Source organism: Staurois parvus, unplaced genomic scaffold (genome assembly GCF_062004578.1).
Source record: "Staurois parvus isolate SC_StPar_1 unplaced genomic scaffold, SC_StPar_1.0 ptg000509l, whole genome shotgun sequence".
Classification (NCBI taxonomy): Eukaryota; Metazoa; Chordata; class Amphibia; order Anura; family Ranidae; genus Staurois; species Staurois parvus.
Genome location: NW_028318305.1, coordinates 55,320 through 80,688, shown reverse-complemented (window position 1 = coordinate 80,688; position 25,369 = coordinate 55,320). Strand labels below are relative to the sequence as shown.

General features: G+C 47.7%; 1 protein-coding gene across 5 annotated transcripts in view; it reads right to left on the bottom strand.

Moving 5' to 3' along the window:
• The window catches only part of GGPS1 (geranylgeranyl diphosphate synthase 1), a 227,267-nt gene that overhangs the window by 182,727 nt on the left and 19,171 nt on the right, over positions 1–25,369 (bottom strand). For 3 of the 5 annotated variants that reach the window (XM_089690003.1, XM_089690007.1, XM_089690006.1), the window contains exon 2: positions 747–873. The exons of the other annotated variants lie outside the window; for them this stretch is intronic. The gene's annotated coding sequence lies outside the window, so the exon portion shown is untranslated. The remainder of the gene's footprint in view (positions 1–746; positions 874–25,369) is intronic. 5 annotated transcript variants of the gene reach the window in all.

The following is a 25,369-nucleotide window of genomic DNA, read 5'->3' as shown; positions in this document are numbered from 1 at the left end:
CCCCAGATCCCACTTAGGATCTATTCACTTCTGTACCATACTTGTTGTAAGTATTGGTTCACATATTTCTGTTATTCAGGTAATGGGTAAGTGATCGCTGAAAGTCACTGTGACCGCTGAACACCAAAAGGTACTAAACAACCTCAGAACAAATATATAAGCAGGGGGTGCAGCGCTGGGGGATCATAAATAATGCATATAACATAAATAAATGAATAAAATACTTAAATTGCTATAAAAACAAGTGTCTCGGTGTGCATAAATTATTGTACATAACACACTATGGTGCAAAACACAAAGTGCAAAAGGTAAAGTCCACACATAAGTTTTTCCTGTCACTGCGTCGTGACTAATCAGTAATAATAGTGAATGCCCAGTCCACAATATCCCAGTGGGTTGAGTGCTGAGAAGATCATGAAGATCTCTATGGTAAATTCAAAACGTGGTGGTATCCAAACTGATAAAAGACTGCGCACTCACCAGATGCGCAATCAATGTGCGCATGTAAGAGATAACCCCTCTTAAGGTTTAAATCCAGGAATCCCTCTTAAGTGTGGTCTGGTCTGTTCCCGTGCTCTGCTCACTCAGTTATTAAGCATGGCTCTGTCCTCCTTAAACGTGACTCTGTGGGTGGTAGGAAGCTCACAAGGAGCCCCAGAAAGAAAGGAGGCCCAATAGCATGATACTGCTTGATAATAATGATTTATTCCATCCAGCAAGCGTGAGAGTAAAAAACAGTTACTGACCAGATAATCCAAGATGGCCGCCGGGACCCACGTGGTGCCGGCGGCGTGACGTCACTGCACTGTAGCTCCTCTCCGACGCGTTTCGTGCAACCACACGTATTCATAGGGGGTATTCAAGATGGCGTCCCTATTGGGAATAGTTGGAACAGGTAAAAAAGTTTGCTAAGTAGGTCACTGAGTGCAGCCTAGTCAAGAGGACAGGTATTCCTTTCAAGCAGCTAGTAAACATTACCTTTTTCTCTGAAGGAAATGCAGCAGGGTGCATTTGTAAAAAAAATATACGACATTGAGTAAGGAAACCCCTGTAGTGGCGGCGGTCTCTATTAAACTTAGATGGTTGGGGCTGGGGCATATGTGATTTGGTATCATCTTGGTTCAGCAGTTGTCTCTGCAGAATCTGAATCTCTCCCTGTTGCCTATCCACTATGCTTTCTAGTTTGGCAACTCTTTCTTGATGGGTAACCCCGAATTCCTGCAGCTCAGCAATTTGCTGCCTAAGAGGAGCCACAACGATTGTTATAGTGGCCTCCATATTTGGGCCAGATTGTTCTGTCACGGTCAGGGGTCAAGTTCAGAGACCAGTTGCTATAGCAGTGTAAGGCTTACCTGAAACCAGCAGGATAGGTACACCAGCAGGTCACCCTGGGAAATGACGCAGGCTCACCTGAGGTGCGGGGTCTAAGCACTAACCGGTTTCCACCAGAGCTCCTAATGGTGGAGATGGATTTAGCTGCGTGTTAGTACCAGGTCGCAGTTCTCAGGATCACCCCACCAGGGAATGAGCAAGCCGGCATCCAATAGCAGATAGAGCAGGTAGGGATCTAGCAGAAGCGGAGTCAGTCAAGCCAAGAGTCGGTAACAAGCGGTAGTAGATGAGGATGAGGCAAAATCGTAGTCCAGGAACAAGCCAAAGGTCGGTAGCGAAAGTATAGACGGCAGCAAGAGAGACAAGCGAGATACTGGCTGGAGAAGGCACAATAACCTGGCAAACAGGAAATGCAGAGACATGGCTTTTATCAGGAAGTTCATGGGAGGAGCAAGGGGTTCAAGGTTCAAGATAAATAAGGTCAAGGCAGGATCATCCAAATAATTGTCAAGGGAGCTGTCCAGCATTCCAGGTGGCTCAGCAAGAAGAAACATTGCCTCTCACCGCAGAAGACCCAGGTTCGGACCCAGGCCCTGACACATCCGGACCTCCTTGTCTGGCTAAAATAGAAGACCAATGGGATTCTGTCCATGTACCCTTGTCCATCTGCTGGCACTGTTGATCCGGCGTCCTGATTTTAGGATTTGTGTGCTCCGTTAAACATGCTTGCATTGCAGCTTACTGCTACCCACTACAAAGATGGTGGCCCCACACTTCCACCCCTTGCGGAAATTACTTCAGAGTCAAGTGGTGGAATTGACTCCCCTGTCTTCTCCGGCGGCTGCAGTGCACACGCCACCACACGCTGTATACAACTGGGACCAATTGAACAAGTACTGAGCACCCTGATCCAGTGGATCCTTTGGGGAAGAAACTCCCTAGTCCTTACAGCCGCAGCAAACCAGTGATTCTTCCCCCATACCCCGGAGGAGACACCTAGACAAATAAAGGGAAAAGGGGTCTCTAAAAACCTGGTAGCCACCACCAGTGCAATACTTGTCCCAGGACCCAGGTGTCAGTAGCTTCTCAGGATCATTGCTTCTGTTGAAGGAGGACTGAGCCTGGGAGGCCCCTGCCACCTAGCATGATGGCCTAGCGGAAATATACAAAGCAAGGTTGTGGTCCTATCTGGCTGGAGGAAACACAAACACAAACTGAGGGACTGATGGGGATAAGGTCTTTTTATTGATGTGGAGCATGTGTTTCCGGTCTAGGTGGGGGGGGGGGTCTCTCCCTCTATCTCATGTAAGCTGTCCTGGAAGATGACTTCCATGAGACCGACTATGGTATAGCGTGTGCTTAGCTATTCTGGTGCGTTGGATACATTTCCGAATCTGCTGTTGTAGGTTCTGCACGACAGAAGATGGCGTCCCTACTGGAAATAGTTGGAACAGGTAAAAAAGTTTGCTAAGTAGGTCACTGTGAGTGCAGCCTAGTCAAGATGACAGGTATTCCTTCCAAGCAGCTAGTAAACTTTTGAGTTTACAGAAGAGGGGTGGAAATTACAGATTGTATGATGAGGTGAGGAAATTCCCAAAATATGAGAGGTGTATGGGTTCCAGTGATAAGAATAACAAGCCTGTAATCACCACACTTGCCAATCTGGTAGGGAAATGTTTAAGATATTGGATGCTGGATTGATGTACGAAGGCTAGGAAATTAGGGAGAGTGATACTTGGATTGGTGGTGAACAGCATTATATCATCTGTGAAAAAGTTCAGTTTATGTTGGTGTCCTACTATAGTCGAACCAGTAATATCTGAGTGGTCCCCCTACACTAGGGGCTCTATTGCCAGAACAAAAAACATTGTGGACAACCTTGCCACGTACCTCTAAAAATGGGGAAAGTTACAGACTTGAAGTCAGCAACAAATTCACACCAAAGTGATTTGACAGTTCAAATTCACATGACAAGTCGCACCCTATTTGTGCCTATGGAACCGTTCAAATCGGTGCGACTCTGACTTGCACCGATTTTGAGAAAGTTTCCTGCACCATTTTTGGCATTTTCATGGGCGACTTGCATTGACATCTGTGTTGGGAAGCCGCATGTGAAATCGCACAGACCGGTGGCTTTGATATTGAGCTACTTCAGCTGAAATAGTACGATGCATTTGATGTGAACCAGGGTTTAATGTGGGCTGTAGAGGAGGAATATAGAGTGACTCCAAAGTTACAGAACTGTGGTCTGAAGCCCCATTGTTGTAGAATGTAAAATGAATAGGGCCAGGAGAGAAAATCAAACGCCTTTCTGATATTGAGTGACAACATCATAAGCGGAATGTTGTGCCATAATGCAGCTTTGTTTAGAAGCGTGATTCGGTGCACATTACCTCCTGCTTGATGCAGGGGCATAAATTCCACTCTTTATGAATGAGATGTTCAATATATATACAGTATCTCACAGAAGTGAGTACACCCCTCACATTTTTGTAAATATTTTATTAGATCTTTTCATGTGACAATGTAAAGTAGTGAGTGTACAGCTTGTATAACAGTGTAAAATTTGCTGTACCCTCAAAATAACTCAACACACAGCCATTAATGTCTAAACTGCTGGCAACAATTTAGACATTAATGGCTGGTACACCCCTAAGTGAAAATGTCCAAATTGGGCCCAAAGTGTCAATATTTTGTGTGGCCACCATTTTTTTCCACCATTGCCTTAACCCTTTTGGACATGGAGTTCACCAGAGCTTCACAGGTTGCCACTGGAGTCCTCTACCACTCCTCCATGATGACATCACAGAGCTGGTGGATGTTAGAGACCTTGCGCTCCTCCACCTTCCATTTGAGGATGCTCCACAGATGCTCAATAGGGTTTAGGTCTGGAGACATGCTTGGCCAGTCCATCACCTTTACCCTCAGCTTCTTTAGCAAGACAGTGGTCATCTTGGAGGTGTGTTTGGGGTCGTTATGTTGGAATACTGCCCTGCGGCCCTGTCGCCGAAGGGAGGGGATCATGCTTCAATATGTCACAGTACATGTTGGCATTCATGGTTCCCTCAATGAACTGTAGCTCCCCAGTGCCGGCAGCACTCATGCAGCCCCAGACCATGACACTCCCACCACCATCCTTGACTGTAGGCAAGACATACTTGTCTTTGTACTCTTAATCTGGTTGCCGCCACACACGCTTGACACCATCTGAACCAAATAAGTTTATCTTGGTCTCATCAGACCACAGGACATGGTTCCAGTAATCCATGCCCTTAGTTTGCTTGTCTTCAGCAAACTGTTTGCGGGCTTTCTTGTGCATCATCTTTAGAAGAGGCTTCTTTCTGGGATGACAGCCATGCAGGCCAATTTGATGCAGTGTGCGGCGTATGGTCTGAGCACGGACAGGCTGCCCCCCCACCCCTTCAACCTCTGCAGAAATGCTAGCAGCACTCATATGTCTATTTCCCAAAGACAACCTCTGGATATGACGCTAAGCACGTTGTCACGATCGTGGCGTCAGACCCCAGACCTTCTCACACAAACCCGTGACCGAAGGGCTAGCCGATCTAAAAACTGCGATGTGACGTGCATAACAAAACCACACCCAGCTGCACCCTGCACAACGATTTTCCAGCTAATGGATACAGATCGATGCATTATAGTCATACTATAATGACTGAAATAATCGTCTATATAAAACGGTCCGCAGGCCGGTTATACAGAGGTTTAAACAAACAGTTTAAGAGGCAGGGATTCGTAAATATTTACAGAAATAGATGTAACTAAGACATATATATATAAATATATACAAAGAACCATAGCACAGCAAAGAGATAGAGAGAGGTGAAAGGGTTAAGGTACTTGCCAAAGTCCTGGGTTAGCAAATCCAAGTTTCAGAGCAGAAGGGTGCTTTTTGATCTCCCTATGTTACGATGGTAAAAATGGGAGAATTCTTCAACTCATCTTCTTAGGCCTGACAGCCTGTTTTAAAGTCCCCAGCAGGGGGGTGGCTCTGCAGTCAAAGGCCAATCTCTACTGAGGGCGTGCAGATAGGGGTGGATGACTCAACTAGAGCAAAAATATCTTTCATAACTCATATTTGCCTATAACTTTTAACCTGCACAAGTGACAGTCCACCCGCGGGTAGATTATTATGCAGACAAGGCTGAGGATTGATTAGATATGAATTATGAAATTATATACTGCACGGTTCACGAGATCTATGTTTCTGCTTCCATGTGTGTCCGAGACAAGGCGAGTGACCCACCAAAGTGTTCGGCTCCTCTTAGTTCATCTGGCGAGATGCTTGGTTTTTATGTAAGTCTTTCATATTCCAAGATATGAGACATAGGGGAAAAATGGATTTGAGAAGTGTTTATCTGATTCTATCACCTAAGCTGAGCTAGGTTTATTAGCTCGGAATCTCTTTCAACTTCTGGGAAAGTTTGCCTTATCTCTCCCGAGGTGTGAAATGGCACAGGTTCTTGGGACAGTGATGCACCACTCAGCTCCCTGCTGGGATCTGGCCTGTGACACTTTTAACACACACACATCTGTTACTGTGCCTCTCAGGAAGGGAGGGGGAAGGAGAATAAGGGAGAAATGGATACTCTTAACAAAATGGAGTCGGCGTCCTTCACTGTGTGTTGTGCACGTTTGCGACACCTCCCCCTCAGGTAGTTGCATGGGAGGGAACTACAAATTCCCTCCTGACGCAACCGACCTCTGCCCAGAGGTTCACCTTGGGTCAACCTGGTACCGCTGCACTGCGGGAGGACCAAGTTCCATCTGAAAGGGAATCTTTTCTCCCCGGCAACACTGCTGTGCCGACCAAGTGAGTGGTCACGGGTGGGCACCAGTTGGCTGTGGCTATCCGAATACCGTGGTGACTGCCGGGGTGCCCACCTGTTCACAAAACACTTCGGCTCAGGGGTGTGATCGGCTACCATATTAACGTGCAGTTTCTTGTCGAGGTAGAGAAGGAGATTTCCCTCTCCCATCTCCTTCCTCAGGCCTAGGACTACATCTGGCCCGAAGGTAGTGGCGCCTGTGTGCCCTGGAGCCAGACAGGCGAATTCTGGAACTCGCCTCCCTGATGGGTCCACAGATACCTTCATCCAAGATGAACTGTCCTTGTTACCCGCTAGCATCCAGGACACCAGTTCCTCCAGTTTCCTGTCTGCTAGGTCAGCCACAGGTCCAGCTGAGCCATGAGAGTGGCACTCAGGTGTCTTACCATAGCCAGCTGCACCCACGACTGACGTAACCTGTTTGCTGGCCTGGGGAGCAGACCAGGCCACAACTGCCTCAATCTCCCTATGCCCAGACCCCTGGGGGTCTCTTCCTATCGGTGGTTCCCAAAGCTGAACCACTGATATGCCCCTCTGACAGTTACCACTCTCGACTGTCAGACTAGGTACGGGCAGTTCGTTCCTAACTAGTGACAGGAGCCCGAGTTGCTCTTCCCAGACAGGGCCGAAGACCGCAAGGCCCCTAAAGCGGGCAACTGCACCCAGTTCCACTCTGTATTACAGGTCATTCCTGACCCCTGGGGAGGTGGTTGGTGCATTCTCAACCCCAACTAGCTTTCCCGTCAATTCAGGCAAGCCACATGGAGTGGTGAAGGCTGACTCGTCCTGAACCTCCTGGGTTGGGGATGGTGGCCCATACCCTCTGCTCAGGTCCATGATGGTTAGACAGCGGGCCCCTTCCGGATGCTCCATTACCTCATGGCTCCTGGGCATGAGGTAGGCCACAACCACAGGGCTGGTGCTCAGTTTTCCAAGGTCCTCAAAAAGCCTGGTCATCGGATCCTGCTTGAGTACCGAGACTACCGGGGATTCCTAGACTCTAGCTGACCCCTGGATTCCAGACTGCGCCATTCCCTCTGTCTCTTTGGCCCATTCAGCCTGCACCTCCTGGGAGATAAGGTTGGCGGAGGGCAGGAGGGAGGCATGCATTCTGCCGTCCACCTCCTGAATCGCACGGTGCACTCTCCCCGGGTTTCCCAGAATCCAGCCAGCATCGTTCATAGGCATTGCCAGCAGCTTTGGGACCTGAGTGGAAAGGAGAGGGGATTGGAGCCGAGGACCGCAGCCTCCTCTCTGAGCTCCAGAGATCCCTCACATTTACAATCCAGGTGTGTTGTCCCTGCTTGTTGACACACCCTGACAGGTGAGATCAAATGACAGGCTTTCAGGCTCCCAACCCCCTGTGGATAGGCCATTCTTCCTGCCAGGCCTGTGTTTAGTCTCCCCAGCAGGGGAGTGCACATTTAGCCAGAGGCTGAAATCCCTATATGAATGGCTTTCCAGGGCTGCCTTACTCGTGGTACTACAAGTCCCAGCTAGCTGGCCTCTGAAGGTCCTTGGTGGTTCGCTTTTCAGTGCTGCCTTATGCGTGGAACTACAAGTCCCAGCCGGCTGTTGTGTACCCTTCTTAGCAGGGCAACTCACAGCTAGCTGACCTCTGAAGTTCATTAGGGAATCGCTGTTCAGTGATGCCTGATGCGTGGAACTACAAGTCCCAGCCGGCTGCCCAGTCCCATGTAAGGCCAATGCCTGGGCACTTATCAAGGCATGATCTTTTGAGCCTGGGCAAGGGACAGGCCTATCCAGACCCTCCCTTTGCTCAGCCCCCAGAAATTGTACCTCTGCCTCCTTCACAGCACTGTGGGTGACCCCCAACACTGAAAATGCATCCTTTGTTTCATCATGAATATCATAATCATTTTTAGCACTACCAACATTCTCATCAACATTACTGACATTATCAATGACATTACCATCAACGTTACTGACATTATCATCCCCATTGTCATCATTACCATTATCAACAGTCACGTTTATAATATCCATGACACTAGTTCAATACCTCCCCAGGCAAGGGGATTTCTTCTCGTTCTCCAGCTAATGGAGAATCCTGTAGCCCCACTCCATTCCTAGCCCCCTCCCTCTGTCCATCCACAGGTTGCCCAGACATTACCCCAATATCTGCACACAGTACCTTGGCTTGTCCAAAGAGTTCCAGGGGGCCCTTCTGGGTATTCTCGGCAGGGACTAATAAGAAACAAGAGTGCCCAGGTCAGCACCCAACAAAACCGGTGTGGGAATTTCCTCCGAGACCCCCACCTCCCTCATCCCCCTTCCCGCACCCCAATCAATGAATACCTTGGCACAGGGTATGCGAGAACGGGTCCCCCCAACTCCTGTGAGGGTAAGGAACTTTCCTGGAAAGAGGTTCCTTTGCTCAATCACCTCTGGCCGGATCAAGGTAACTTCTGCCCCGGTGTCCCGGAAACCAGTTACAGACCGGTTGCCCACAGTGACTGGCTGCAAGTTGGTGGGGGTTACCCGCATCTTCCTGCGAACAAACAGCACGGAAGAAGAGTTGTTGGCTGGTTGGCCAGATGACGTCGTCTGCTTCTGCTCAGGACACTGTGTCCTGAGATGTCCAGCTTTCCCACAGGTGAAACATCTGCGGGTGTCAGGCAGGGATGGCTTGGCTCCAAGCACTGCAGGGGGGGGCGGAGGAGAAGCTTGACTCACCGACGTAGGAGAGGTTGCTAGGGGCGATTTCCCCCCTTTCCAGCCATTTGGAGGAGCCTTGCGAGGGTCAGACACCCGCGTGCAGCTTTAGTAGATGCTGGCTCTCTCTCCAAGACGAACTGACGTCTGCCGGGCAAATGTGCAAAAGTTGATCTCGTATCATGAGATCTTCCAAAGACTCGTAGGAGTCAGCTTTCAGTCCCTTAGTCCACTGTCGGAATGTGGTGCGTAAGCGACTCACCACATCCGTGTAAGAGTCCCCAGGTCTCTTCTGCATGGACCTGAACCACTTGCGGTACACTTCTGGGGTCATCTGGTACTTCCAGATGATGGCATCTTTTAGAGCTTCATAATCATCGTCTTGCCCCTCTGGCAATTCAACAAACGCGTCCAGGGCCTTGCCTCATAGCCCTGGTGTCAGGTACCGAGCCCATTGAGTTGGGGGCACATGGTACTGACGGCATTTTTTTCAAATGACAGTAAGTACGTGTCAATGTCACTTTGTCCATCACTGAAAACTCGGCTGCTGGGCCCACGACCAGAGAGGCGTCCCTGTGCTCTAGGGACCCAAGGTTCTGACCCGGTCGCTGCTGGAGCCTCACCATCTCCAGCTCGTGCCGACGATCAGCTTCCCTCTGGCGTTCCTCTCTCTCGACCTGGCGTTCCGCGGCTGCTCTGTCAGCCGCTCTCTCAGTCTGGCGGTCAAGGAGCTGCAAGTATGCCATAGGATCTGTCTCCATGATGCGTTTCAGGGCTTCCTGCATCCGAGGAGAGTCTCTGCTGGTTACAGGCACTCCGGTGCTGGCCCGTTCAGGCGGTGGTGTGATGATACCGCTCGATGATCCTCCAGTGTCAGTCTCTGTATGCCCATCCTGCGAGGCCGTCTCTGAGCCACTGGGATTGGAGATTTCGGGAACCCCGTCATGTTCGAGTTCCCCAAGTTCTGATCTGCTCGGATATCATACTCCACTAGATCACTAATCAAATCTTCACAATTTTTGCGACCGACGTCCAATCCTTGTGAGGTACATTCCGCCTTCAAGTCACCTTTGCTCATTTTCTCATATTCTGCTGCACCAGGCATGATTACAAGTAAGATAGAATGGAAAGTAGAAAAAGGAAGGAGCTGTTGCTATCTCTCTCTCGCTCTCTCTCTCTCTATATATATATAAAAAATATGCACCGCTTGTTTCTAAGGACTGTTTCCACAAAGGTTACAATCCTTCAGTGCAGAGCCAATTTTATAACACTGCACTAAAGCTCTTAATGCAACTATCCCACGTACGCTGCCAACAATATGTCACGATCGCGGCGTCAGACCCCAGACCTTCTCACCCAAACCTATGACCGAAGGGCTAGCCAATCTAAAAACTGCGATGTGACTTGCGTAACAATACCACACCCAGCTGCACCCTGCACAACGATTTTCCAGCTAATGGATACAGATCAATGTACCGGCAGCCTGAGCGATTGTTACTGGGTCGAGTTAATTACGCAACTAACCCTTCACACTGCCACCACCTCCTTTTTGTACCGAGAAAGAGGAAACTCAGCGTTATCAGCTATAACACTATAATGATTGAAATAATCGTCTATATAAAATGGTCCGCAGGCCGGTTATACAGAGGTTTAAACAAACAGTAGCGTTCTCTTAAGTGGCAGGGATTCGTAAATTGCAATAAAGAGCTATAGAAACAGTTCAACACTTTCAGAAAGAAAGATTTATTACTAAAAGGTCAAACGGATGCAATAAAATATTTACAGAAAAAAGATGTAACTAAGATATATATATAAATATATACCAAGAACCATAGCACAAGAGATATCAGAGAGAGGTGAAAGGGTTAAGGTACTTGCCAAAGTCCTGGGTTAGCAAATCCAAGTTTCAGAGCAGCAGGGTGCTTTTTGATCTCCCTATGTTACGATGGTAAAGATGGGAGAATTCTTCAACTCATTTTCTTAGGCCTGACAGCCTGTTTTAAAGTTCCCAGCAGTGGGTGGCTCTGCAGTCAAAGGCCAATCTCTACTGAGGGCGTGGAGATAGGGGTGGATGACTCAACTAGAGCAAAAATATCTTCCATAACTCATATTTGCCTATAACTTTTAACCTGCACAAGTGACAGTCCACCTGCGGGTAGATTATTATGCAGACAAGGCTGAGGATTGATTAGACAGGAATTATGAAATTATATACTGCACGGTTCACGAGATCTATGTTTCTGCTTACCTGTGTGTCCGAGACAAGGCGAGTGACCCACCAAAATGTTCGGCTCCTCTTAGCCCATCTGGTGAGATGCTCGGTTTTTATGTAAGTCTCTCATATTCCAAGATATGAGACATAGGGGAAAAATGGATTTGAGAAATGTTTATCTGATTCTATCACCTATGCTGAGCTAGGTTTATTAGCTTGGAATCTCTTTCAACTTCTGGGAAAGTTTGCCTTATCTCTCCCGAGGTGTGAGATGGCACAGGTTCTTGGGACAGTGCTGCACCACTCGGCTCCCTGCTGGGATCTGGCCTGTGACACTTTTAACACACACACACCTGTCACTGTGCCTCTCAGGAAGGGAGGGGGAAGGAGAATAAGGGAGAAATGGATATTCTTAACAAAATGGAGTCGGCGTCCTTCACTGTGTGTTGCGCACGTTTGCGACACACGTGCACTCAACTTCTTTGGTCAACCATGGCGAGGCCTGATCTGAGTGGAACCTGTCTTGTTAAACCGCTGTATGGTCTTGGCCACCATGCTGCAGCTCAGTTTCAGGGTCTTGGCAATCTTCTTATAGCCTAAGCCATCTTTATGTAGAGCAACAATTCTTTTTTTTCAGATCCTCAGAGAGTTCTTTGCCATGAGGTGCCATATTGAACTTCCAGTGACCAGTATGAGAGAGTGAGAGCAATAACACCAAATTTAACACACCTGCTCCCCATTCACACCTGAGACCTTGTAACACTAACGAGTCACATGACCCAGGGGAGGGAAAATGGCTAATTGGGCCCAATTTGCACATTTTCACTTAGGGGTGTACTCACTTTTTTTGCCAGCGGTTTAGACATTAATAGCTATGTGTTGAGTTATTTTGAGGGTACAGCAAATTTATACTGTTATACAAGCTGCACACTCACTACTTTACATTGTAGCAAAGTGTGGTTTCTTCAGTATTGTCACATGAAAAGATATAATAAAATATTTAAAAAAACGCAAGGGGTGTACTCACGTCTGTGAGATACTGTATATTATATTGTGATATAGGACGGAAGTGTGTGCAATTGGAATCATCACTATTGGGCTTGGGGATCATACAAACTGATGCCAGAATCTATTTTTTAATATGATAATTATGCAAATGTTATTGAAGTACATATTCCCAGTAAAAAAATACAAGATATATTAGGCCCTTGCACACAGAGTACCTGGCTGCTGTGCCTCCCATCTCAGCTATTTAGTGTGCTCAGGAAAACAGGTGCAGCACCCAGTCCCAATCCCTACAGCCTGTCAAAGTCTATGATAGTCTGAAATACGCTGGGGCTTGACATGGCTAAATGCTGTACCAAGTGGTTCTCACGTTTAGGGCCCTGACTGCATAGTTCAGGGACATATGCCTGGAACGCAGCTATTCTGCATTCTGTTAAGTAGGCCTAAATGCTATAACAAGTACCAATGCACCAGTTAGAGACCAATTTCACTATCAAATATTGACACAAAATTATATGCAAAAATTTTAGTGACCAGGATGAAAGACCTAATGGCAGAGTGGATACACTTAGATCAGGTGGGGTTTGCCCCAGGAAGCGAACAAAGGGATAACGATTTAAGATCATTGTGCCTTCTGCAAAGGATTTAGAAAGAGAAGTCCCCAGTGCTGTTCCTGTTGACAGATGCTGAGAAAGCTTTCAACAGCGTAGAGTGGGGATTTATGATGGACACAATGGAGGAATAGGAAGTAAAATGGTGCAGTGGATAAAAATCTGTATAGTCATCCTTCAGCAGCTGTAAAGATTAATGGTCCATTGTCATCATCGTTTAAAATGTAGAACGGAACTAGGCAGGGATGCCCACTTTCACCCCTGCTATTTGTACTATCTTTAGAGCAGTTACTAGCTACGGTTCAAATTAGTGTAGATGTTAAAGGAATTCGGATAGGAGACGTGGAACTAGGGGTGCACTGAAATTTCAGTGGCTGAAACGTTTCGGATGAAAAAACCCCTATCGGTCATTGGCCAATATGAAAATAAGCACAGATACAGGTGCCGGAAATAACCACCGAACAATCCCAGCACTGGGCATAAAAATAAGTGAATGAAAGATGGCCTCCACTCATCTCTATGCCCTTGGAGAACCAGAGCGATGTCACTTCCGGTTCCAAAGACTTGTAAACAAAGCCATTTGTTTTTTAAAGCACTAGATCAAAGCTTTTTTTGATCTAATGCTTTACATTGTGGAGGAGAGATGTGGGGTTTTATTGACTATCTCTCCATAAAGAGGACCTGTAACAAATTATTTCTATCACAAGGGATGCATGCATTCCATGTGATAGGAATAAAAGTGATTAAAACATTTTTTTTTTTTAAAAGGTACAGTGTAAAAAAAAAAAAATGAAATTGAAAAAAAGGTTTAAAGAGGTGCCCGTCCCCCCGTGCTCGCACGTAGTTGTGAATGCATATGTAGGCCACGCCCACATATTTAAACGTGGTCCCTTAAGAACATATACCAGGCAAATTAAATCCCATTAATAAATGAGATAAAGAATGCGTTGAGAAAAAGCTCAATAAGATCACTCTCCTGGGTTGGAAGAATAAACATGGTGAAAATGGTGACAGTACTAAAAATTCTGTATAAATTTCATATGCTCCCAATATACAGTTGTGTTCAAAATAATAGCAGTCAGACATCACTAACCTGATCAATCACTGTTTTTGGTAGAAATTATATTTCTACATGGCAAATAATTTACTAGCAGGTGTAGTAGAGTAATAGAAATCCAACAGACCCAACAGTCATGACATGCATGCTGTTGATTCTGTGTAATTGAATCACTAATTGAAAGGGGCATGTTCAAAATAATAGCAGTGTGGAGTTCTATTAGTGAGGTCATTCATTCTTTGAAAAACAGGTGGCAATTATTGCCCTTATTTAAGGAAGGAAGGCAGCAAATGTTGTACATGCTGGTTACAGTGCATTTCTCTCTGAAATTCTGAGGAAAATGGGTCGTTCCAGACATTGTTCAGAAGAACAGCGTACCTTGATTAAAAAGTGCAGAAAATGATAGGCTGCTCAGCTAAAATGATCGCAGATGCTTTAAAATTGCAACCAAAACCTGAAAGACGTGGAAGAAAGCAAAAAACTTTCATTCGAATGGATAGAAGAATGGATAGAAGAATAGCCAAAATGGCAAGGACTCAGCCAACAATCAGCTCCAGGAAGATCAAAGAAGGTCTAAAGTTACCTGTGAGTACTGTTACAATTAGAAGACGCCTATGTGAAGCCAAGCTATCTGCAAGAAGCCCCCGCAAAGTCCCACTGTTGAAAAAAAAAGACGTGCTGAAGAGGTTACAATTTGCCAAAGAGCACATTGACTGGCCTAAAAGAGAAATGGCGCAACATTTTGTGGACTGATGAAAGTAAGATTGTTCTTTTTGGGTCTAGTGGCCGGAGACAGTTTGTCAGATGACCCCCAAACACTGAATTCAAGCCACAGTACACTGTGAAGACAGTGAAGCATGGTTGCGCAAGCATCATGATATGGGGATGTTTCTCATACTACGGTGTTGGGCCTATTTATCGCATACCAGGGATCATGGATCAGTTTGAATACATCAGAATACTTGAAGAGGTCATGCTGCCTTATGCTGAAGAGGAAATGCCTTTGACATGGGTGTTCCAACAAGACAACGACCCCAAACACACCAGTAAACGTGGAACATCTTGGTTCCAGACCAACAAGATTGACGTTATGGAGTGGCCAGCCCAATCCCCGGATCTTAATCCAATAGAAAACTTGTGGGGTGACAACAAAAATCCAGTTTCTAAGGCAAAAACAAGAAATAGAGAACTGTGGAATGTAGTCCAATCATGCTGGGCTGGAATACCTGTTCACATGTGCCAGAAGTTGGTTGACTCCATGCAACACAGATGTACAGCAGTTCTCAGGAACAGTGGTTATACTAAATATTAATTAAGTGATTCAAAGGAAAGCAAAATCTTCAAACATTTTTCAGTTTATATAGTGAATGTTTGAGTTTGTAAAAAAGAATACAAAAACACGGCTATTTTTTTGAACAGTCTAATCTTCACTTTTCTTCAATTATTTTAGAGGAACAACACAAATTTGATATTTGTTTTCCTGTTTTGATTTGGAATAGAATGTGTAGTGTTCCCAATGCATGTGTGTATGGAAATAAAAGCGATTAGAAGGATTTTGAGCTTTATTCACTTTTTTCAACACACTATTATTTTGAACACAACTGTATATACCGATGATATACTTTGGGATTTTTAAAAAAATAATAATACTTAAATACTATAAATTAGATGGGGGTTTAAATGTACTGGATTTTAAGAGATAGCACTCTGTATTATTATCACGAGTAGTAGAGTGGGTATATAATGCATGAGGGAAAAGTTGGGTACAAATGAAAGGTACACTAAGTGAGACAGATAAAATTATTTGCATTCCACACAAGTACTTTGACATTGAATGTATTCAGAGTATGGGATGCAATTCATAAGCAAGTGGGTTGGGAATATAATTCACCGTTAATACCACTGGTGGGAACAAATTTTTTCCCACAAGGGAAAGATGATACATCCGGAAAATGGATAAAAGATAAAAATGCACAGCTAAAGAATATTATGAAAAAGGGGGAACTACGTTCTTTTCAAGAATTGAAACATAAAAATGATTTATTTTATGTATCAGACGAGTGGTGATATTACCAATTAAGACACTTTGTGGGTGGCACTTCCACAACCAGTAAGAGCAGTAGAGACACACACACACACACACACACACACACACACACACACACACACTGAAGGAAATAAGGATTTGATCCCCTGCTGATTTTGATTGTTTGCCCACTCACAAAGAAATGATAAGTCTAAAAATAGAATGATAGGTGTATTGTAACACTGTGAGACAGAATAGCAACAAAAAATTCAAAAGAAATGCATGTCTAACAAATTATGCACGGATTTGCATGTTCATGAGGGAAATACAGTGGGGCAAAAAAGTATTTAGTCAGCCACCAATTGTGCAAGTTCTCCCACTTAAAAAGATGAGAGAGGCCTGTAATTGGCATCATAGGTAGACCTCAACTATGAGAGACAAAATTAGAAAAAAAATCCAGACAATCACATTGGCTGATTTGGAAAGAATTTATTTGCAAATTATGGTGGAAAATAAGTATTTGGTCAATATCAAAAGTTCATCTCAATACTTTGTTATATATCCTTTGTTGGCAATGACAGAGGTCAAATGTTTCCTGTAAGTCTTCACAAGGTTGGCACACACGGTTTCTGGTATGTTGGCCCATTCCTCCATGCAGATCTCCTCTAGAGCAGTGATGTTTTGGGCTGTCGCTGGGTAACATGGACTTTCAACTCCCTCCAAAGGTTTTCTATGGGGTTGAGATCTGGAGACTGGCTAGGCCACTCCAGGACCTTGAAATGGTTCTTACGAAGCCACTCCTTCGTTGCCCGAGCGGTATTTTTGTGATCATTGTCATGTTGGAAGACCCAGCCACGTTTCATCTTCAATGCCCTTGCTGATGGAAGGAGGTTTGCACTCAAAATCTCACGATACATGGCCCCATTCAATGGGGAAAGAACAAAGAGAGGGCGCACAGGCCTAGTCCATTCAGTCTGTCCTGTACATGGATCAGTCGTCCTGGTCCCTTTGCGGAGAAACAGCCCCAAAGCATGATGTCGCCACCCCCATGCTTCACAGTAGGTATGGTGTTCTTTGGATGCAACTCAGCATTCTCTCTCCTCCAAACACGACGAGTTGTGTTTCTACCAAACAGTTCTATTTTGGTTTCATCTGACCATATGACATTCTCCCAATCCTCTTCTGGATCATCCAAATGCTCTCTAGCAAACTTCAGACAGGCCCAGACATGTCCTGGCTTAAGCAGGGGGACATGTCTGCCACTGCAGGATCTGAGTCCCTGGTGGTGTAGTGTGTTACTGATGGTAGCCTTTGTTACGTTGGTCCCAGCTCTCTGCAGGTCATTCACTAGGTCCCCCCGTGTGGTCCTGGGATTTTTGCTCATCGTTCTTGTGATCATTTTGACCCCACGGGGTGAGATCTTGCGTGGAGCCCCAGATCGAGGGAGATTATCAGTGGCCTTGTATGTCTTCCACTTTCTAATTATTGCTCCCACAGTTGATTTGTTCACACCAAGCTGCTTGCCTATTGCAGATTCAGTCTTCCCAGCCTGGTGCAGGTCTACAATTTTGTTTCTGGTGTCCTTCGACAGCTCTGTGGTCTTCCCCATAGTGGAGTTTGGAGTGTGACTGTTTGAGGTTGTGGACAGGTGTCTTTTATACTGATAACAAGTTCAAACAGGTGCCATTGATACAGGTAATGAGTGCAGGAGAGATGAGCCTCTTAAAGAAGGAACAGGTCTGTGAGAGCCAGAAATCTTGCTTGTTTGTAGGTGACCTAATACGTATTTTTCACCATAATTTGCAAATAAATTCATCTTTTTAAGTGGGAGAACTTGCACAATTGGTGGCTGACTAAATACTTTTTTGCCCCACTGTAAGTATTTGATCCCCTTCACAAAACATGACTTCGTACTTGGTGGCAAATCCCTTGTTGGCACAGAGGTCATACATTTCCTGTAGTTGGCTACCAGGTTTGCACACATCTCAGCAGGGATTTTGGCCCACTCTTCTTGGTAGGTCCTCTCCAAGTCATTAAGGTTTGGTGGCTGATGTTTGGCAACTCCAACTTTCAGCTCCCTCCACAGATTTTCAATTGGATTAAGGTCTGGAGAATGGCTAGGCCACTCCAAGACCTTAATGTGCGTCTTCTTGAGCCACTCCTTTGTTGCCTTGGCCGTGTGTTTTGGGTCATTGTCATGCTGGAACACCCATCTACGACCCATTTTCAATGCCCTGGCTGAGGGAAGAAGGTTCTCACCAAAGATTTGAGGGTACATTGCTCTGTCCATCGTCCCTTTGATGTGCTGCAGTTGTCCCCTTAGCAGAAAAATACCCCCGAAGCAGAATGTTTCCATTACCATGTTTGACAGTTGGGATGGTGTTCTTGGGGTCATAGGCAGCATTCCTCCTCCTCCAAACATGGCGAGTTGAGTTGATGCCAAAGAGCTTGATTTCTCATCTGACCACAATACTTTCAACCAGTCCTCCTCTGCATCATTCAGATGTTCAGTGGGAAACTTCAGACAGGACTGGACATGTGCTTTCTTGAGCAGAGGGACCTTGCGGGCACTGCAGGATTTCAATCCTTGTCAGCGTAGTGTGTTACCAATTGTTTTCTTGGTGATTGTGGTCCCAGCTGCCTGGAGATCATTGTCAAGATCCTCACGTCTAGTTCTGGGATGATTCCTCACTGTTTTCTTGATCATTGACACTCCACGAGGTGAGGTCTTGCATGGTGCACCAGACCTAGGGAGACTGACAATTGTTTTGTCTTTCTTCCATTTGCGAATGATTGCACCAACTGTTGTCACCTTCTCACCAAGCTGCTTAGCAATAATTTGGTAGCCCAGTCCAGCCTTGTGTAGGTCTACAATCTTGTCCCTTGGACAGCTCTTTGGTTTTTGCCATGATGGAGAGTTTGGAATCTGATTGTTTGATTGCTCCTGTGGACAGCTTTCTTTTATACAGGTAAGAAAATGAGATTTGCAGCACTCCCTTTAAGAGACTGCTTCTAATCTCAGCTTGTTACCTGTATGAAAGACACCTGGTAGCCAGAACTCCTGCTGAATGATAGGGGATCAAATACTCATTTCCCTCATGAACACGCAAATCCGTGCATAATTTGTTAGACATGCATTTCTTTAGATTTTTTTGTTGCTATTCTGTCTCTCAGTGTTACAATACACCTACCATTCGATTTTTAGACTGATCATTTTTTTGTGAGTGGGCAAACATTCAAAATCAGCAGGGGATCAAATTGTCAGGGACCTCAGATCTGGCCACGATCGCGCACGGGTCTGCGCATGCGCGTTATGCCTGGCCACACTAGCGTGTGAGCATTGGGACCTGGGCACCCGCGACGGCAGCGGTGGTCGTGCACTCGCGCGCGTGGCACCAATCAGGGCGCAGGGCGCCCTATTTAAAACAGGACAGGTCTGTGTTCTAATTGCCGTATGGGTTTACCTGTATCCTGTGTTTCCTGTATTGAGATTGCCTTGTTGCCGACCCTGCTTGACCCTGATTTGCTGATTGTCTCCTGTTCTGATCCCTGGCTTGTCTGACCATTCTTGTAAGGTACCTCCTGGCGGCACCTCTAGCAGCCTACTGGTCAGGCTTCCCCAGAGCACGGAGTCTAAGTTCCGGTTCACTTGTTCACCAGGGCCCCTGATGGTGGCGATGAACTTGGAGTGTACCGAAGCCAGGTCACGGCTGCTGGGTATACCCACCAGTGGTAGAGGGGTTCGCCAGAGGTCCCTGCAGGGTGAGAGCCTGATGTGAGGAGGCCGGGAGACCCCGACGGGATGGATGGATGGATGAGCGAGTGCAGGGTCAGACAAGCAGAGTCGGGAGCCATGGGGTCGGTGCGGTACAAAGCAGCGGGCAGAGAACGGTCGGGTCACACGCCTGGTCAGCAACAGAAGATCAGATCCTATAGGGGGCATCCAGGAGAGAGGTCAGGCAAGCCAGGGGTCAGAACAGGAGAGTACAGCACAGTCAGGAACAATCCGGGTCAGCAACTTATCAGAAACACAGGTACACAGGTTCAGAAACACAGGGAGACCAAATGGCAACCAGTGACAGCTCAGGGGGGATTTAAATATCGCGCCCCGCGCTGTCATTGGTGCCAGGCGCGCACCCGTGGACCCTAGTGCGCATGCGCGAGCTACGTCGCCGCGGCTGGCCAGGACCCGGCGCCCGCATCCCCGTACGAGACGGTGCACTGTGCCTGCGTCGGGACCAGCGCCGCGGCGATCCCTGACTTTGCCCCCCCTTACGGGCAACCTCCGGGTGCCCAACTGATCTCTCTGCCACCGGTGGTCACGAAAAAACTCCCGGATAAGTCTAGGGGCATGAACATTTTGGGCCGGTTCCCAGGAATTCTCCTCTGGACCATAGCCCTTCCATTTAATCAAGAACTGGGTCTGGCCCCCCCTCCTCCGGCAATTTAGGATTGCTTCTACCTCAAATTCTTCCTGTTCTTCAATGGTTATGGCTTCCAGGGGTCTGGACTCCCGATCCAGGAATGGATCCGGGATAACTGGTTTCAGCAGCGATACATGAAATACCGGGTGGATCTTGAAGGTCTCTGGAAGAATAAGCTCATACGCCACTTTGTTGATCATTCGCTTCACACGGAAAGGACCCACAAACTTCGGTCCCAATTTTCTCGAAGGACACAACATTTTCAGGTACGTTGTTGCCAACCAGACCTTGTCCTCGGGTTGCAACACCAGTTCCCCCTTCGTTTCTTATCAAAGGCCCTTTTGTTGTCTTCCTGGGCTCTTGAAATAGCTTCCTAAAGTAGCTTATTATTGGTAGAGAAGAAGCAGAGCGTGCTTTGAGTAGCTGGAACTGAACTCTTGGCGACCAGATCGGGAAGAAAAATGGGGTGAAACCCGTAATTTGCAAAAAACGGGGATTGCCCCGTGGCTGAATGATTCGCATTATTGTAGGCGAATTCTGCCAAGGGCAAGAGCGCCTGCCAATTATCCTGCAGGAAGGACGTGTAGCATCTCAGGTACTGTTCCAGCGTCTGGTTAGTCCTTTCCGTCTGCCCATTGGTCTGTGGGTGAAAAGCGGAGGAGGGACAACTTGATACCCAATGCCTTGCATAGAGCTTTCCAGAACTTGGAGGTAAACTGAACTCCTTGGTCCGAGACGATATCTTCTGGAACTCCGTGTAACCTTACCACTTCCCGTATGAAGATCTGTGCGGTCTCCAACGCCGAAGGTGTATTCCTCAGTGGTAAGAAGTGGGCCATCTCTGACAGACGGTCAATGATCACGAGGATTGCTGTGTGGCCCTGGGACGGGGGAAGTTCGACTATGAAGTCCATTGCAATCATTTGCCATGGCCGATCGAGTATAGGTAGTGGGCGTAGCAGCCCCCAGGCCTTGCTTCTAGGAGGTTTGTTCTTTTGACAGATGGCACAGGATTTGACGTAACGTTCAGTTTTTGGTCATGCTTGGCCACCAGAATGTGCGTTTGAGCAGATCCAGAGTCTTTGCCAGCCTGAAGTGCCCTGCCATCGGATGATCGTGGCAATGTCCCAGGACCAGTGTTAGGACTTCTTCAGGCACCATGATTAACCCTTCTTTCCATAAGAGTCCTCCCTTGTTCTGGAGGGGCACCCCAGGTGGGGTTGAAATCGCCATAGATGCGTCTTGTAATTTAGAACGAAGTTGTGTTTGGAGGGCCAGGAAGTTTGCAGAAGACAAGATGGTATCAGGCCTTGGCTCTTCCTTGGGATCTTCAAACATGCGGGAGAGTGCGTCGGGCTTTGTGTTCTTGGAACCAGGTCTGTACGGTATGTGAAAGGAAAATCGAGAGAAAAAGAGCGCCCACCTCGCCTGGCGTGGTCGTAGGCGCTTTGCCATCCTCAGATATTCTAAGTTCTTATGGTCTGTGAAGATAAAGATCGGATGCGTGGCTCCTTCCAACAGATATCTCCATTCCTCCAGTGCTGTTTTAATGCCCAACAGTTCTCGATCGCCAATGTCATAGTTCCTTTCGGCCGGAGTAAGCTTCCTTGAAAAGAATGCCACAGGGTGCAGAAGTTCCTTGGTGCCTTTTTTCTGATGCGTCCACTTCCAGAACATAAGGCAGAGATGCGTCCGGATGACCAAGAATGGGTGCCGTGGTGAACAACTTTTTCAGAGACTCAAAGGCTTCCTGGGCCTCAGGCGTCCATTTAAAACGGGTTACTTGTTTGGTTAATTACGTTATGGGGGAGACCAGACCCGAGAAGTTCTTAATAAACTTTCTGTAGAAGTTCACAAATCCAACAAAGCGTTGGACGCCCTTCTTATCTGTGGGAATTGGCCAATCCAGAATTGCCGAGACCTTTTGAGGGTCCATCGTGACCCCCGTGGTGGAGATGATCAGTCCCAAAAAGGCAATACTGCACTGTTCAAAACTGCACTTGTCAGCCTTAGCGTACAGCCCGTGTAGGCGTAAACGCTCCAATACCTTCGCCACATGATCTCTATGAATCTCAAGTGAGGGTGAGAATATTAATATGTCGTCTAGATAGACGATGACAAAAGACATCGAGGTAGTCCCTGAATATGTCATTGACAAAATGTTGGAACGTGGCCGGGGCATTGCAGAGACCAAATGGCATGACCAGGTACTCAAAATGACCAAAACGAGTGCGAAAAGCTGTTTTCCACTCATCCCCCTCCCTTATACGAACCAGGTTGTAAGCACCTCTCAAATCTAATTTCGTAAAAATAGCTGCGGATTTCAGGCTCTGGAAGAGTTCTGGGACCAGAGGTAAAGGATAGCGATTTTTAATCGTGACCTTATTTAACTCGTGGTAGTCAATGCAGGGTCTTAGGGATTTATCCTTCTTTTCTACAAAAAAAAATCCCAGCCCCCGCTGGTGAGGTGCAGGGGCGGATGAACCCTTTTTGGAGGTTCTCATCAATGTAGTCCTTGAGAGCCCCCAATTCTAATTCGAAAGGAAAAATTTGGCCGAATGGAATTTCGGAACCGGGTAACAAGTCAATGGGGCAATCATACGGGCGGTGAGGGGGCAGGGAATCTGCCCCCCGTTTGCTGAAGACCTCTAGGTAGCCATGATAGGCTGCTGGAAAGACCTGTCTTAAGTTAGTGTCCCCTTCAGAGCACAGAAGAACTTGGGGAGTTGCGGGGCCCGAAGCGCGACAGTGTTCCTGACAGTATGACGAGTGGAACAGAACAGACCCGGTCTCCCAGTCAATTTGGGGATTGTGGGCCCGCAACCAAGGGAGCCCCAAAATGACTGGGAAAAGGGGTGACGCGATGGCGTCTAAACGGAGGAGTTCCCGATGCTGGCATGCTATTGTAGTGGGAATAAGGGAGGTCTCCTGATCAACCAACCCTGACTTAATCTGAGAACCATCAGCCAGAAATATGTTAAAGCCCTGTTTCCTGCGCTGTAGGGGAATCCCCTGCTGGCGTGCGAAGTTTAGATCCAGAAAGCAACTGCATGCCCCCGAGTCAATTATGGCTGTCACCTCCACGATTCTTCCTGGAAGCTGGAAGGAGAGGGGTACAGCTAAGTAACTGGACTGTAACATCCCCAACAGACAAAGAAGAAAAGGAAGAAGTAGACTTACTCGCTTTCAGAGGACAGGATCGTACCATGTGACCGGCTTCTCCACAGTAGAGGCAGAGGTTCTTGGATCATCTTCGCTGGCGTTCCTCGGGGGATAGCGTAGGCCGAGCCAGCTGCATGGGTTCTGGGGTGTCCGCGGGAGCTGGAGTCTGGTTATCCACTGCTGTAGGTTGGCCTGCACCCCGGACCGGGGCCCATGTACTTCCCTGACCCTGGCTGGACCTCTCAAACCTGCGCTCCCGCAATCTGTGGTCGATTTGGATTGCTAGGGAAATGAGATCTACCAGGGACTCAGGCAGGCCCACTTGTCCTTTAGAGCTTCAGAGAGCCCAATGCGGAACTGGTGGCGTAGGGTGGCATCGTTCCACCGTGTATCTCCCATCCATCACCTAAACTCGAAAGCATACTCTTCCGCCGCCCGGCAGCCTTGTCTAAGAGAGTATAGGTCCGATTCGGCGGAAGCCGCCCGCTGCGGATCATCATAAAGAATGGCCATTGCTTAAAAAAAATCTTTTATCGTCTCAAGGTGCGGGTCATGGTTCTCCATTAAACGATGGGCCCAGTCCCCACCTTAACCGACTCTGTCGTGAATTTGCGTGGTTGCAGATTGAAAAATAGGAGACAGGTGTTCCGGAAGGCCCTGAAACGTGCACGGTCTCCGCAGAAGTGTTCCGGCAGGGGTACATGGGGTTCGGCCATAGGTGGTGCGGCAGAAGCCCCCGTGGCTGGCCCAGGAGCTTCCCCAGCGGGGGAAGCAGAGACTTGGATCTGGGAGGTAGTGTCAGATACCGTAAATATCTGGAAGCGATTTTCCAGATGCGTATATTTATCCTGTAAGGCCGAGACGGCCTGAGTCAGGGTCGCCAAGTGCCGGCATATATCTTCCAGTGGGGAGGACCCTCCTCCAGGCTCAGTCATGGCCGTTTGGTACTGTAAGGTACCTCCTGGCGGCACCTCTAACAGCCCACTGGTCAGGCTTCCCCAAAGCGCGGAGTCTAAGTTCCGGTTCACTTGTTCACCAGGGCCCCTGATGGTGGCGATGGACTTGGGAGTGTACCGAAACCAGGTCGCGGCTGCTGGGTATACCTACCAGTGGTAGAGGGGTTCGCCAGAGGTCCCTGCAGGGTGAGAGCCTGATGTGAGGAGGCCGGGAGACCCCGACGGGATGGATGGATGGATGAGCGAGTGCAGGGTCAGACAAGCCAAGTCGGGAGCCGTGGGGTCGGTGCGGTACAAAGCAGCGGGCAGAGAATGGTCGGGTCACACGCCAGGTCAGCAACAGAAGATCAAATCCTATAGGGGGCATCCAAAAGAGAGGTCAGGCAAGCCAGGGGTCAGAACAGGAGAGTACAGCACAGTCAGGAACAATCCGGGTCAGCAACTTATCAGAAACACAGGTACACAGGTTCAGGAACAAAGGGAGACCAAACGGCAACCAGTGACAGCTCAGGGGGGATTTAAATATCGCGCCCCACGCTGTCATTGGCGCCAGGCGCGCACCCGTGGACCCTAGTACACATGCGCGAGCTACGTCACCGCGGCTGGCCAGAACCCAGCGCCTGCATCCCCGTACGAGACGGTGCACTGCGCCTGCGCCGGGACCAGCGCCGTGGCGATCCCTGACAATTCTCCTGTTTAATCCTGCACGTTCTGATCTCCTGTTACCAAACCCGGCTTGTGACCCGTTTATCCTTCTGTCTACTGTTTTGATACCGTTCTGCCTCCACCGTTACCATCCCGGCCTGCCCGACTCTGCTCTCGCTACCTCCTCACATCAGGCTCTCACCTGCTATACACCTCTGGTGGTGCTTCTACCACAGCTGGGTGAACCCAGGGGTCGCGACCTGGTCTCGGCCTGCTCCAAGTCCATCCCCACCATCAGGGGCCCTGGGGATTCCGGTCTGTGGAACGCTAGAGGCTATCGCCAGCAGGGACATAACACAAATACTTTTTCCTTCACTGTATCTTTTCCCTCGTAAATCCAAAACTTATATGTT